Source organism: Chinchilla lanigera, unplaced genomic scaffold, assembly GCF_000276665.1.
Source record: "Chinchilla lanigera isolate Chin_1 unplaced genomic scaffold, ChiLan1.0 scaffold00124, whole genome shotgun sequence".
NCBI classification, from domain to species: domain Eukaryota; kingdom Metazoa; phylum Chordata; class Mammalia; order Rodentia; family Chinchillidae; genus Chinchilla; species Chinchilla lanigera.
The window spans coordinates 1,376,197-1,387,705 of NW_004955525.1; positions in this window are offsets into that span (position 1 = coordinate 1,376,197).

Below are 11,509 nucleotides of genomic sequence, written 5' to 3' on the forward strand. Positions count from 1 at the left end.
AAATCTACAGGTCTATATGTGCATCTGGATTGGAAGGATCATGGGTGAACACTTAAAATCACCAGGAGGCAAAGGAAAATCTTGTAAGATTTAGTTACCTGATACAACAGTGTAGTAAAAGAAATAAAATATCATGAAATCTTTATCACCAGCTCTGCATCTTGTGGTGAATTTTCTCTAATGTGAGAAATAAAGCAAACTTTATCAGTGTGCGTAACGAGAATCTTTGCTTTTGCAAATGTACACAAGTTTACATCTTAAGTAGCTAAAAAAATGCAAAATCTGCATATTAGATTGGTTTTGGAAATGAAATTTGCAACACCCTCAAGCAATCTCCAGGAGCCATCTTGAGAAAAAAAAAATCTATTGTTTAAATTTCGGCTGCAGTAGGTGTCAGAAATTCTCATATATTTTCATCTGTGGGACCCCAGAGGCAATTCACTGCAGTAGGTCAATGGGTACCTGTTCAGTAGAGTGACTGACACAGTCTTGCAGACTACTGAGCACTGTGCAGGGTAATGTGTCATGGAGAAGGAAGGGTGTTATTATTTGAAACCAGATCTGGAAGTCTAGCTTCTAAGACTATGGGTGGGCATGGCCAGTCATGTGCAAATTCCTTGGACTGAAGGCCGTCAGCCAAGTGCCTCCTGCCACACCTCACCCAGCACACTATACGTGGAATCCTGTCATAACATGGTTGAGGAAACAACTCGAGGTTTGCACTCTACCCATCCAACAGGGATATGATGCAGTGCTTTTGAGAAGCATCTCAGACTATTGCCCAACAGAAGAAGTATAAAAATAAAAGCTGTTTTCTATTGTCTATTTTCCATACTTGCAGGCTCCTATGGGTATGTCCATTGAAGGAGTAAGCTGAAGGACAGGCTAGCCAACACTGCACCTCTAAAATCACACAGATCAAGGAATTCTCAAGAAGACTATTGTCTGATTCCAATTGAAGCACAACCTTGCCTCCTCTTGGAACTCTCCAGAAATAAAGAAATGAAGTAAGAAAACCTCCAGATTTAACGCACTTCTGAGGGTCATATGGTTGAAGGGAGGCTGAGATCCCACTCCCGAAAAAGTATGCCTGCAATACCAGTAAAGGAGAACTCAGAAATCACTGTTTCCATCTACGCATATAACTTTCACTGCCAGCTACTCCCCCACTTTGTCTTATTGTGCACTGTGATAGCAAACTGATTATGTCAATTTGAGTAATAAACACTCAAATAAATTGGATTAGCATAGTTTTGGGTATAGCTGAAGGGATTTACTGAAGACAGAAGGCTCAGCCTTAGTGGCACCAACCAATAGGCTTGTCACCTGAGTGGAATAAAAGGGAAGTGAAGAAGGAAGGTTCTTTTCAGATTCCCCAGAGGAGCTGCAAATGTGTACCTTCACTTTGGATGACATGCCCTGGCTTCCTGCAAAGACACTTCAGCTTTCCTTCACATACATTTCAATCTCCTGATATGGACTCATACAGGACACAACTGTGAGCTTCAGCCGTTTAATTGGATTCTTCAGCTCTCCGGCCTGGACACAGGCCTTTGCATTCTTCCAAACCTAGCTCTGCAGACAGCCATTGTGACCCCAACTTGTAAACCCTTGTATATTGGTATATCTTGCATAAAATCTGTTTTTCTAGTAAACATTGACTGATATATGCGCTACTGATAGGCCTGCATGTGAAAACAACACAGAAGATAAAATTTATTTCACCATTCTTCCCATAGAGAACCTGAGCCTGCCCCAATGCCTTGTCAAAGGACAAGTGGTTCAGGTTCCTCACAAATACCGGTGCTGCCAGTGCCAGAGGTCACCTTACAAACAGCAGGGTCCAAATAAATGGTGCGCAAGGAAAGTCCAATCACTAAATAAGTGCTACCATTCCCACTGTAATAATAGCCCCATACAGCGTATCCTACATACACTGCTGTCTGCATCACATTTGCTTGAACTGCAGGAGCATCCCTACTCTTAAATGAGTCACAGAGACAATGAGTCTCTCCAATGCAAAGAAGGCACACACTGCTCACATTTACCAATCAGAGCCAAATATGCTGCAGAAAGAATGCTCTTTGCATACCAGTTTTTAAGCAACATCATTGTTGGATAACAAACCAATACCCTAAGAACTCTTCAGGGGAAAGCTAGTTACTAATGTTATCCCTCAAATTGGTCAATATATCCAAGTTACCAGATATACAAATTTTAATGTAAGAACTATGAAATACATAAAGCAAGGTAATATGATACTTCAAAACCTTTAACTCTTTAGTAACAGAACACAAACAAATCAAAATGGATTAATGTTTGAAAAAGAATTTAGAACAATTATTTTGAAAAGATCATGAGATTCAAGACAATACAAGTAAACATTTCAGTGAAATTGGAAATGTAATGCAGGATAGAAATGAGAAAGTTGTCAATAACAGAAATATTTGAAAGATATAAAAAAGTCTTTGAAATAAAGATCTCAATATGTCAAATAAAAATAAGAAGCTTCAAGAACAGATTATATTAAACAGAATTAAGAACTTTAGTGTTTGAGGACATGTGTTTTAAAATAACACATTAAGGAAAAAAGAAGACAAAATAAAAACATTGAAGATGTTCGAGACACTGTTAAGTGATGAAACTTCCTCATCATTGGTTTATCTAAAGGCAAAGAATTAAAGGTTAAGGACACATAAAAACTAATAAAAGAAATAGGAGAGAACTTATTTAATCATGGGAAAAACGAGGACATTCATGTGCAAGAGGCACATAGAACTCCAAGTAGCCATGAACAGTAAAGATATATTATTGTCAGCATTGCAAAAAACAGGGTCAAAAAAGAGACAAGCATTAAATCATATTTAAAGTTAACCTCATTAGACTAATGGCAGATTTTGCAACAGAACTGTTGCAATCCAAGAGTAAAGACATGAGTACCTCCAGTACTGAAAATAAAAACAAAATCACAAAATAAAATGAAAATACCCAATGAAAGTTACTGTACCCAGCAAGGATATTCTTCATAAGTGAAAGAGAAAGAAAATAATCTTAAGACAACAGAAACAGGAGCAATACATGACTACTGGGTGAAAACTTCAAAAGATGTTTAAGGGAGTACAGTATTGAGAAGTAAAATAAAAATAACTGCCATTATCATAACATGTGACAATATAAATATTACTAGAAAAGTAAATACACAAATAAGAAACAGAAAAGAATGACTTTTATAAATCAGAAAACAATCAAGACAAATAAAATAGGAAGATAATTTATTTTTCACAAAGATGAATAAAAATGGAAGAAAAAATGTATAAATAAAACAAGCAAATGAAAATAAACAAAATGGCATCCATAAATCCATAGCTTTCAATAGTACTCTTGAATATAAATAAACTACATTCTCTAACTAAAACATGCACCCTGACTTGAATTGATGGGGATAAAAAAGTACCCAAGAACATTCTGGATATAAGAAACTCACTTGATTGGGAAAAATGCTGACTGAAAATGAAAGGATGGAAAATGATATTTCAAGCAATTAGAGCAATAAAATGAGCAAGTATAGCCATATTTATACTGAAAAAAAATTAAGAAAATGACTGTAAGAAAACAAAAAAGTCAATATATTATGATAGGGATAAAAATTAAATCAAAAAAAATTCTGTAAACTACTGTACAATGAACATTGGAACACCAAATTTCATAAAACAAAAACTACTAGACATAAAGCAAGAGATAAACCTCAATACAAAAATATTGGAGAAATTTAATACCATAGTCTCAGTAGTAGACAGATCAGTCAGCCAGTTTTTAAAAGTCTGAGTCATACTCTAACACAGATCAAGTGGATTTAACCTTCACACATCATCCCACCTAACAGCTAGAGAATACAAGTTTCAGCATGTATACAATTACAAGGAAAGTGAAAAACAAACTAGTGAACAAAGGGTCAAAAATGTCTTCACACAATTAAAAATAGAACCACAATATGTCAAAAACTACGGCATGTAACCCAAACAGTAGTAAGGGCAAAATCTATTGTAATGGAATACTACATAAAAAATGAAACATTTCAAAAGAAACAAACTCATTCTGCTAACTCATTGTTTATGTCAAGCTCACAGAGCAGAAGTGGGAGCAACAAAGGTCAAATTTAGTAGAAAGGAAATAATAGAGATTAGAAAATAAATAAATGAAAAGATTCTAAGTGAACAACAGAAAGGGTAAAAGAAAAGCTGAGTTAGTTCTCTGGGCAAATATATAAAATTTGTGAACATTAATTAGATTAATTGAGAATAGAAAACCGAAATAAATAGAATTTGAGATTAAAAAGGAGACATTACAAATGATAGCACAAACATACAAAAGCTCAGTTGGGATTAGCTAGAAAAATTATACAAAATATGATTGACAATTGATTTTCAAAACTGCTTCAGAATGTGGAAAGAATGATGGGATATGTGTGTTTGAAGGGTTAGGGGGTCTTTTGAAGGGAATTTATGGCAATGTGTCTTATACTATACTAAAATTATTAAATTAAAACATCTCTCAAAATTTTGATCAGGACTCATATGCTAACAAACTAAAAACCCTAGCAGGAATTGATAAATATCTGAATACACATAACCTACCAAAATTGAACCACGAAGATATAAACAATGTGGATAGATGAGTAACAAGTATTCAAATCGAGTCACAAATAAAAAGCCCAAAAAGAAAGTCTTCACTGTTGGTTTTTTTCTAAACTTTTAAATAAGAAATAACACTAAAAAAGGAACCAACATCATTGCTTCCCAAACTGTATCACTAAAGTAAAAGAAAGAGACGGCTTCCAAAACCATTCTACCAGGCCAACATTAACCTGTTATCAAATTTAACAGTTATGCAACAACACAAAATAATAAAATTATATACAAATATTTCTGATGACTATAGATGAAAAAAATCTCAAAATGTACTTGCAATTCAAATTCAACAGCGCATGAGAAAGATTACACACCAAGACAGGAAAACCTACGCCTTCATTAAAGAAGAGACCAGTATGATTATATCACAGATGGTAGGCAAAATAATGTGTTTATCTCTGTCACTGCATTGAAATCACCTAAATGTCCTGGAACAATGTATATTGTAAATAAATTATGATTTACACCATAATTATGAAAAGAACATCCATTCTTATATCTGGTAATCTGATCAACGTTGTTGAAGATAACAATATGTAATATAACAACCACTGTTAATCTCTATCATTTGGTTTGAAAACCCATATCATTTTTAATGTCCTTGCTTTGTTTTGTTTGTATTTTGCTATTCTTCTTTTTTTTTTTACTATGCTCTTTAAAATAAAAAAGAATTAGTGTGCAACCATTAAAATATTTCAGGAGTTCCTATTAATCTGGAAAGATTTTCATATTATTCAGGTAATTAGAAATACCAGAGCAAAGCTAGCACTCACAATGAAATGCTATGAGTGTTTTATTAATTTTTTTTTCCGGTACTGGTAATCAAACTCATCACCTCCCTCTTGCCAGGCAGGCACTGTGCCGCTGAGCTAAAACCCAAGTGTCCTCAGTGGAAAGGCCTAAAATTGGTATTGAGTGTCCCTACTCACTTTATTTACTTAATCTTTGTTCCCAATGCTTCTCCTGGCTCTTCCTCAGTGTGGCAAGAATGATGAGAATTTTGATGGTGATTCATAACAATGTGTGTTATACTATAGTACATTTTTAAAATTGAAATGTAGACCACAAATTTTAATCACCTTATATGCTAATAAACTGATAAATCTAGGAGAAATTGGGAAATATCTGAGAACATATCACATACCAAACTTCAAGCATTTACTCCATTTGTTGATTGTAACTTACCCATGACTCATTTCTCAGTTTTTCAGGTCTGTGATCAAATGTCACAAAGATCGTTCTTAACTATACCATAGAAATATGACACTTTCTGTCTCCATATCATCATTTTCTTATGTTTGGAAAAGGAATTTATGATGAGCTGACATCAAATAACTTTTTTTTATTTCCTAAGAATTTTGCAAGAAATTAAACTTCATAGGACAGAAACTTTGTATGTTGTAAGTTGGTAATCTCAACATCAGAATAGTGCTCGACATGTAATAAAGGCTCAAATTCTTTGTGGAATGAATGAAAGAATCACTCTTTTGATATAGGGCAAGTTCCAAATGAAAAAGTTGGTATGTATTCATTTTATATATTAATTTTTTCTGTATGTATTCATTTGATATATATTCATTTTATATTCATCTTTTCTGTATCAGGTGCTTGGGCATACAAAATATCCCATATTATTCTAGATTTATGACTTTATTAGCATATGAGGTGGGATGTGGTGAATATTTCATTTTAGTTTTTATACAGATTAACTTTCAGAATCATTGCTTTATAATTTGAATTCTGTTTAAGAAAATAAATGTTAGAAGACCTTGTATTTAATGTAATAGTTTTAGAATTTTTCTTAATTTATGTCCTCCAGAAAGTAGGACCTAAAATAAAAAGTTGTGTATAGTACATCCTGATATTTGTACGTTATTTATGACTAAAAGAACTGAACCGTTAAGATATGAAAAATATTGAAAAAAACATATCATTGCCAATCATTTCTCACTTAAAAACCGGTTCCATTCTTGGGAACAAGTAGTTAAATGAATTTATTGCTAAATGAGGAATTATATATAGTATATAGACTGCAATATTCAGAATACCATGACTTTGCTTTTATTTGCATAACATTTAAGTGCAGTGCCGTAACATATAATATATCATAAAATTCCAGTACTGTTTTGTACAGTGCAATCAGCAAAAATTATACAGTTCTTTACTGAAGAAAATGCTACCGTAAGGCTGTACTTCTCACAGACCTTTGCCCTAAATCGAAATTCCTTTTGTCTTAACACTGCACCTTGATCCTAAGTCTGAACAGTCGTTAACCAAGGAATGATTGTATATTAGTTAAGGAGGACAATCTAAAAAATCTACATACTCTGATATAAAAAATGTGATGTTCTGGAACAGATAAAGGTATGGAAACACTAAAAAGATCAAAAGTCATCAGGAGTTTCAAGGAAAGGAGAGATGAATAGACAAAAATTTATCCAGAAGCATGCAAATGGAGAGGTTAGTAATGGGGGAGGTTATGCACATGTGGGGACACAGGATATATGGAAGAACTTGATTTGTTCCATTAAGTATTCTATCAACTTAAAACTGTTCCAAAGTCAAAATACGGAAAATTAATTTGTTTAAAATTTTAAAAACTAAAAAAGTCCTAAAAGTTTTTAAGGACTCCTTTCTAAAAATCCAGGAATGAGATAAGAGAGGCTTCCTATGTCAATCTCTGTTAAAATTGCCATGAAATGTAATAATTTTTGTTTTTATTCTGAGTCAAAAAAAGGTTTGGAAAACTTGTGAGAAGGTAATCATGCAGATAATGAAGGTCGAAAATGGAGACGTTGCACCCGGGCGTGGTGGCACACACCTATAATCCCAGCACTCAGTAGGATGAAGCAGGAGGATCACTATGAATTCAAGTCCAGCCTTGGCTACAAAGTGAGTTCAGGGTCAGCCTAAACTGCATAGTGAGACCCAGTCTCAAAAATACCAAAGAAATGAAGACATTGTTAAAACTGAGCCCAGTTGAAATGCATGAAGTGGGAACATTGTGGTAATAATGACAAAAATAATTTTCCTCAAATTTTTTATAGTGGCCCTGTTGAAATTGATTTTTTTTTACCCTGTGAAGGATAATTATTGTTTTAAAATTTCACTATTCTGTTAATATAACTGCAAATTACACCAAATATAACCAGTAGACAAACTCATTGTCTGAACATTCATGATGGTGGCTATTTGTTAATATTTATAAAGTAAAGCAGGTCATCATTTTACTCCTTCCATGTCAGGAAATCCTTCGCATTAGTGAGTCATCACTTTAAACCATTAATTTTTCCATGTTACTTCCAAATTTCTAGAGAAGGATGCTAATAATCACTATCCTTAAGCTAATTTGCAGTGTACTTTCCTAATTTTCTGAGGTGCTAAAGATGCTAAAATATGAATTATTAATATCCTGGACCAAGGAAGAAAATATACATGTTTAATTTAATGTGATGGAAATATGACAGAAAGATTTGTGTCATAGAGTTAAACATTAAGAATAAATTATTAATAAGTGAATTTTTATTTAAATGTAAATTTAAAATGCTGTAGGAGTTTTACTAGGATAACTTTCCTAGATGTTTCGTAGTGAATGTCTGATATTCTCCTTTTCCATGATGGTTCTATCATTTGTAGGTGTTCAACAGGAGCAAAATAAATCTTTTGAAATTAATAGACTATTTATTGAATATTAGTTTGTTCAGGGATGATCTTAGAGACATAATAATGTAAAAATGTGTCCAATGAATATTATCATTTCAGTAAAACTTGCAGGAATAACAATAAATGAGTGATCAATGTGAAATATTTTACTCTATTTGAAAGGAAATTCTTATACCGATTAAATAGTATTTTTTTTTTTACAGATTATATAGTATTATGATTCCCTGAAACTTTCATTTGTCTTTCACTTTAATGCTGAGACAAGAGGGTTGCAATTTTGATCTGACCCTGAACAATTTAGTGACAGAGAGACCTTGTTTCAAAAATGAAAAATAACTATTTATTGGGGATATAGCTCAGTGTAAAGGTCCTCAATTTAAATCCCACTCTGAAGGAAGAAGAGAGAGAGAGAGAGAGAGAGAGAGAGAGAGAGAGAGAGAGAGAGAGAAGAAAGGAAGACTGTTAAAAACATAATAAAAATAACTTCCTAATATATATTCAGTTGATCTCATTTCTCTCTTCTCATCTTTGAACAAATTTGTTGTTTCCTTTTAGTTTTTGATTTTTCCAATTGTACCTGCCCTTTTAAGTGAGATGGAGAAAATAGAGAAAAATGAGCATGGAAGAGGGGTTTATTTAGTAAAAGTGTTACTCCAGGCTCAAAATAGTTATTGATTCTCTGTTCATAGGGAGAAAAAAAATGAATAAAGGACATTTAAGTTATGTGGAATAAACATCTCAAACTTTAGAAATTATTATTCTGAAAGGAAAAATCAATTTTAAATAATAATAATAAGTCAGTTAAAGAGAGTATATCAAAGCCAAGAAGCTGACATAGAGTTGGATCTGTAGTGTTCCTTTGAAGAGTGACTGTGGCCGGAGAGGGAAAACTTAGGGGAAATTGCCAGGAGACTTTCTTTTCTTTTTATTCTACTTTTCACTCAGAAAGTTTTGAAATCCTTATTTGGTGCATCTGCATTCCAGCCAATTGGCATGCCAGTTTTCATATAATCTTTACTGGCCCAATTTGGGAGTGGGGAAATTGCTTAAAAAAAGAAAAATAAGAAAAGAGTATTCTAAATACAGTGGGTAGTATAAATCTTTTATAGTTTTGTTTTCACTAACTGCTTCACTAATGATTTATATATGTTTATGCAGCTGGGGGAGGCATAACATTTTCTAATCACTCAGAGAATAATTGCACATGAAAAGAACTATGCAGCTCAAAGGAAAATATCTAAAATTATTTACTGCCTTAACTTTAACCTTATTAAATCCAAAACATTTAGAAATCTAATATGATGTTTTATCATTTTTAGCTTACAATGTTGCCAAATTTAAAAGAAAAATTGAGATTTTTATCATATAAAATGTTTGCATACTTTTCAAGTACATAATGTGCAGAAACTAAGGCTTATTAAACAACAGAAGTAAGTATCTCTTGTTTAGGAAACAATTCATAAAACATTTCTTCTTCTGTGTATCTGTTATATGTGAAGAATGAAAACATACTGAATAAAACAATATACAAGCCAAAATTATAGTTTTATTTTTGTCTTATTATTATAATTATTTGAGTACAGATAGTTTTAAGATAATTTGTATAATGCAAGTTTCTCAAAATTTTATATCTGACTCCATACAATAATTTTTCATAATCACTATTTCTTTACCTCTAGATATTCCAACTTTATTTAGACATAATTACTTTCAATTCACTGTTTATTTCTCCTGTGAATATTTTTTCTGAATTTCAACTGCCTAAAATTATCAAATATATATAGCAAAAACTGTGTACACACTTCACCAGAACAAAAACTTGTATAAATATTTTAATACAAAATTTATTGGGACACCATAAGATTAATAAAAATTTCCTTTGTCCTCTACAATTAAAAGAAGTGCTCAGTGTGGTGGATATTAGCTTCCAGACATATTCATATGGCACACTGCTACCTGGGTGACCTTGGCCAGTGAGATTGCTGCACATGTATTTTCCATTTCTTCTCTAAGTTCTGGAACTGTAACGGGATTTCTGTGCTATATAACATCCTCTATGGTCACCCATATGAGTGCAACACCATCTGTTGATTGGGTTGGGAGCTGCTTCATGGTTTAGTGAAGCACATTCTTGAGTATATCTGGGTGGGTCACGAAGCATGATTTTGCATACTGTGTATACTCGCCGATACCTTTCTCTTTGGTACAGTGTGCCTGCTCTGCTTTCGGAACATGATCTAAACATTTTTATTATGTAAACCCTCTTTCTGCCTCAGAGGGAATTAACCGTTTACTGAATTCTGTAAAATTTTAAGCCAAATAAACCTCTCAGCCTTTAAGTTGATGTCTGTTAATTTGTAACAGAGACAGAAAGTCTGACTCATGCAGACTTTCGGTACCAAAAGTCTGGACATTGGGGTAAAACTAAAGCAATTAAACCTCTCTTCCTTTTAGTCATGGGTATTGGAAACTACGTATCAGCAACTAGGAAATTAATACTGAAAATTGGTATCAGGAGAATGATCATTGCAATGATCATATGAGAACATGTGGTTTACTAGTTTGGGAGCTGCTTTCTAGAGGGACTTAGGACAGGTTTGGAGACACAGGCAAAGGAAATCCCATACTGATACTTTGATAGGTTGTTCTGTTTAGAGCACCAAAGGCCGGAATGCTGACTGAAACTCAAACAATGAAGGCAAGGCTCCACAGATTTCCATAATGAATATACACTTCATTGGTATTCGTACCACAGAACAAGTATGCTTCACTCTGGTGAAAGATTACCTAAATTTTGCAGATGTCTTCAGACTTTGCAGTAGGCAGTGATTAAGGGTGGGGTACTGATTAGTCTTGTAGACAAAATTTCAACACTTTCCAAAATTGAAGCAGTGGCATGGATGCTCCTAGATGTTTAATCAGTGTTATAGTGACAATCAGAATCAAAGAGCAGAACAGAATGATTTGAAAACTTGAATTTTGTTCCAAAGGGTGCCTTATATAAAGTTGGAAAAAAAGAAACTGTGGTTCTTAAAGACAATAGAAGTAATAAATAGAAATATAGCTCTCCGTACATGAAAAAGAAGAGATGTACCTTGAGGGTATGTAAGGAATCAGCAAGACTCACTCCTCATGGGCTCAAGGTACAAAGTTATGAA